The sequence below is a fragment of the Eptatretus burgeri genome, chromosome 12, assembly GCF_056783735.1.
Source record: "Eptatretus burgeri isolate ZD-2024b chromosome 12, Ebu_testis_v1, whole genome shotgun sequence".
NCBI classification, from domain to species: domain Eukaryota; kingdom Metazoa; phylum Chordata; class Myxini; order Myxiniformes; family Myxinidae; genus Eptatretus; species Eptatretus burgeri.
The window spans coordinates 64,165,784-64,170,213 of NC_140972.1; the positions used below are offsets into that span (position 1 = coordinate 64,165,784).

The following is a 4,430-nucleotide window of genomic DNA, read 5'->3' on the forward strand; positions in this document are numbered from 1 at the left end:
CACCCACAAGGGGTAGTGTGCAATATTGTCACATAGATTTGCAAAAGTCCGATATAAACTCTTATCTCATCGGCTTGGAAAGCACTGTTACTACCTTCATGGCTTCATCGAAACGGTTAATATGAAAACTAGGCAAAGTACTCTTAACGCTGAAGAACACCAGTGAATACAATTGGTGCTAAAAGCCACAAAAACCTTTATTGGCAAACATATAAATAAAGGGAGGAAAGACAGAAGGAACAGAAAAAAAGGGAGAAAGAAGAAAGGCCAGGAAAACAACCCTATATGTGTCTGATGAAAGAGTAAAAAGTGCACCCCATGAATTTGCTCTTTATAAAGGGCATAGGACCTCCAGCCCAAGGATCAAAAATAAATTGGAATGTATGTCTTTATACCCCCTTCCCAACCCCCCCCCCAAAAAGCAAAAACCAATGAACACAGAAGGGAAAGACACTTGGAGCTTGGGTGACGTTAAGTTGTGCAGCACCGTGTTGAAGGATGCTCTGAATGCAATCCGGTACTGGGGCGTGGAATCTTTAAATCCCAATTGGATTTGAAATGCCAAGAGTGACAAAAGAAGCTGGAGGTAGAGGGATTGCTGGTGTAAAGGTTGCGGCTTGGCCGCTGCCACCGCTTTAGCAAATGGTCGTCTCCTGCATGGAGCGATGACAGAACGAGAACAACACCTGGAGACATTCGGAAGAGCTGATGCTGCGGGCACGTTCAGAACCGTTGTGTGGGCAGAGTCACAAAGGCAAGCACAATAAGGGCCCTTCTGTCTAACTCGGTTTGAAATATTTTTTTGCACTTACAAGTTGGTAGATTAGGAAATTCCTTTTTCACCGCATATAATGATAGGTCCCGCCAACAAGTTGTGCTGTGACGGAGTGCTCGGCGAATCAACACGGTACCATTCATGGAAGGCTCGGAGTGCACACACCTCAAAACAGTCGATCCGTGACCTTTCAACCTGACTTGTGCACAAAAAAATGTAGCTGGACGTTGTTGGGAGTAGTGGACCGTCATCTTTCACCGAATGGATAATAGCGCAGATTGTTATCCGCATTGACGATGTTTAGATGTTAACCCTTCATTCATTCTACGTGTACTTTCCCTTAATTAAAGTGATTACAAAAAGGCGAGTCCAGTTGAAGACGGTATCACAGTTTGGGATATGTCAGAGACAAATGCCCGGTTGTTTGCACGGGATGTAACTGAAAGGGACGCATGTCTGAACTTGTTGATAAATACCTCGTCACTCCGCCTGCCACAGTGGCAATGAATTATCCTTCCATTCAGGCCTGGTGGCTGTAAAGGGTCAGAGTTTCATGTTTCCATGGAGATTTTACCTCTTTCTTTCATAATACAGTAGAGCTTGGACTGTGTTCACATTCTTTGACTGCAAGCACAAATGGCAACTTTCATCATTTCAAAAACCTTTCATTCCACAAAAAGTACAAGTAATTATTGTTTGCAGAACAGTGCAATCAGAGTGTTTCATTACCAAGCACCCGTCTCTTGGAAGGCAAAGCTATAAGCTGGCTGCGCCATCTGCATATGAATGTTAAAGACGTCAAGGAACCTTTTGTCAGCAGAGAAAACAGTTTTAGGCACCCGAGTCGAAATCAAGACGGCCTTTTCAAGATTAGTGTGGGATTGATCACCTTGCATGCTTCATCACAACAATATATATATATATATATATATATATATATATATATATATATATATATATATATATATATATATATATATATATATATATATATATATATATATATATATATATATTGGTTTGGCTTGTAGTGTTCTCATCTGAACCCTTGGCTCATGATGTTGGTAACTCAGATACAAATCCAACATACCATATGCGTATGTATGTTTGTTTGTAATTTACTAACGTCCTTGTAATTAAAGTTAAAATACACCGAGGCATCAAAAAACTTGGCCTTATCCTCCATTTGATTTGCGTGCAAGCTCCTCTAAAAAAACCTTAGATCACTGTAAAATAAAAATAATTAAAAAATCATTAAAATTAAGAACAGCAGATCAAACGAAGCAAATCCCTTTTTCATGTGCTTATCCTTTGGAGTCAGACGAATTTGGTGTCAATCTTGATATATTACCAATATGGAATGGTTGTTTTGTTATAAACTCATACGATACGTTTATCATCACCACGTATGTACATCTAAGAAAAAACGTCCTTTTCTAATCCACAAATATGTCATTAGCCTTTTCCTTTTGACTCTCAAAGGAAAAAACAAATACATGTTACTTTTATAATTCCACTGCAAAAACGAGTAACTTGATGCTGTCCATACCATCATTTTGGGAGATTCATTTTATTTGGGGGAGAGGGGAGTCAGAGAGAGAGAGAGAGAGAGAGAGAGAGAGAGAGAGAGAGAGAGAGAGAGAGAGAGAGAGAGAGAGAGAGAGAGAGAGAGAGAGAGAGAGAGAGAGATGGAGACAGAGGGGGAGATTGTGAGACAGAGATAGAGAGAGAAATAGTCAGAGACAGTAAAAGAATACACAAGAAGCACTAAAAGTTTGACGTCGTTGGTAAACGTTTTGCTGTCTGCAATCTGTGCAGTGTAAATTGCTGGATTTTGTTTTTTTTTATACCTCTGAGATTTATGATTATAATGGCATGCAGCGTGTGAACATGCCTGTCGATGTGAGGGAGTACAGATGTGAAACCTTTCAGACATCCAGACAAAATCGTTTTTCTTGAGCTGTATCAGCATGCGCAACTTTCTCAGTGAATCAAAATAAACTCGTCGTCAATTAATCAATCACAGCTTTCGCTAAGAATTGCACGAAGTCGCCAATGATTGCAGAAACACTCGAGATATACATATGTTAAAAGCCAAAATATAACAGAACCTTACATCTTGTTGACAATATTGAAAGCTGATATTTCAGTTTGTGAGGAATACACTGAAAATTCCTGTAAAGTGATCAAAGAGAATCATCGCCTTTCCCTTTGTTTTCATATCAATTGCTTATTTTGTACATGAACATACACTACAGATGCAGAAATTTTACAAAATGCAGTAAATCTATATTCATTTTGTTCATTCTTGCTAAAAACAAAAAACCTTTTTTTCCAATTAAAACTATTCATTCTCATTGAATGAAGGAATTCTGCATGCTGGCACGCAGGACAATGATACGAGGGAGACATGAGTTTACTTTTCATTAATTACAAGGACATTAGTGGACAAAGGTACAGCAAACAGAGAGACCATCGCAGACAGGTCGATGGTCTCTCTGTCTTCTTCCACCTCCTTTTTGTCATTGGACCCTCTGCCTGCTCTGTGCCTTTTCCGTCCTCCTACTCCCCCTCCGCCCAGGTATCTTCAGGGCACACGCGGTTCACCATCAACCCCCTTCTAGTGAAACTCCCAAAATCCAGAACACTCCTTTGTTCGACCTCTTTTTCCCCACATTTGGAACCAACCTCCACATTTTCTTCAATCTCATTCTTCCCTTCAGGTTTTCAAGAAACCCGTTCACCCCCCCCCCCACATCCAAAACCATGATCTTTTGTACTCCCATTAAACCACCCCTCCCAAACTCTAACCCTCCCCACCCCCAATTTTACTTCTGTATCCATCTTATCTACCCCCTGCATTTTCCCCTATTCCTCGTTCGTCCGTCTCCTTCTATTCTCTCCCTCGGCCCTGCTGTTAGCATTTCCCCTTTCTCTTTCTACTGTTCCTTTTGTTGTGTTGCGTCCTGATCCGTTCTGTGTTCTCGCTCTTACACAAGCCTCAACTCTGTATCCAGTGGACAAATCACCACAGTGTACGAGATTTGAACCCGTGTTTCCAGCATCATGATCAAAGAACACAGAGTGTAATATGCCAAAAAAATCCAAACCAGAACCTGCTTTATCAATATTTAAACCACAGATTGCAATCTTTTTTTCTCTTTTAGAATAACCCTGTTTCTTTATAAGAGGTGAGAATGAAAAAAAAGAATTCTGGAGAAGCCTCATCCATTTTGCAGATGATTCCACATTGTGTTGTATAGACAGTACCCCCATCCCACTGCCAGACAGACAGCAGCTGTGTCACACTGTTGATCTACAATTGATTACATGCTGGTCTAACAAATTGAACACGTCTTTCTATCCTGGAAAATCTCAATCTCATGCTGTTGCTACAGGATAATCGTCATATATAAACGAACTCCCATCTATGTATTTCCATGGTCAGCCACTGGACGAGGTCGAATCTCTTGAGTCTCTCGGCCTCACCATCAGCCATGACCTCTCCTGGGGAAACTACATAGCAAAGCTGAACTCGAAAGCCAGCTATAGATTGGGAATCCTCCATTATTTCAAAGTAATCCTTGATAAACTCAAACTACTCAAGGCCTTTATCTGTTGCTCAATGAAGTACTGCTCCCCCTCCCCTCTGAGT

The 4,430-nt window shown here is 40.7% G+C and overlaps 1 long non-coding RNA gene across 1 annotated transcript in view; it reads right to left on the bottom strand.

Moving 5' to 3' along the window:
* Positions 1-418: 418 nt before the first annotated feature.
* LOC147015766 (uncharacterized) overlaps positions 419-4,430 on the bottom strand; it is a 19,987-nt gene continuing 15,975 nt past the window's right edge. Inside the window, exon 3 of the long non-coding RNA XR_015049835.1 lies at positions 419-1,399. This is a non-coding gene — a long non-coding RNA (uncharacterized LOC147015766). The remainder of the gene's footprint in view (positions 1,400-4,430) is intronic.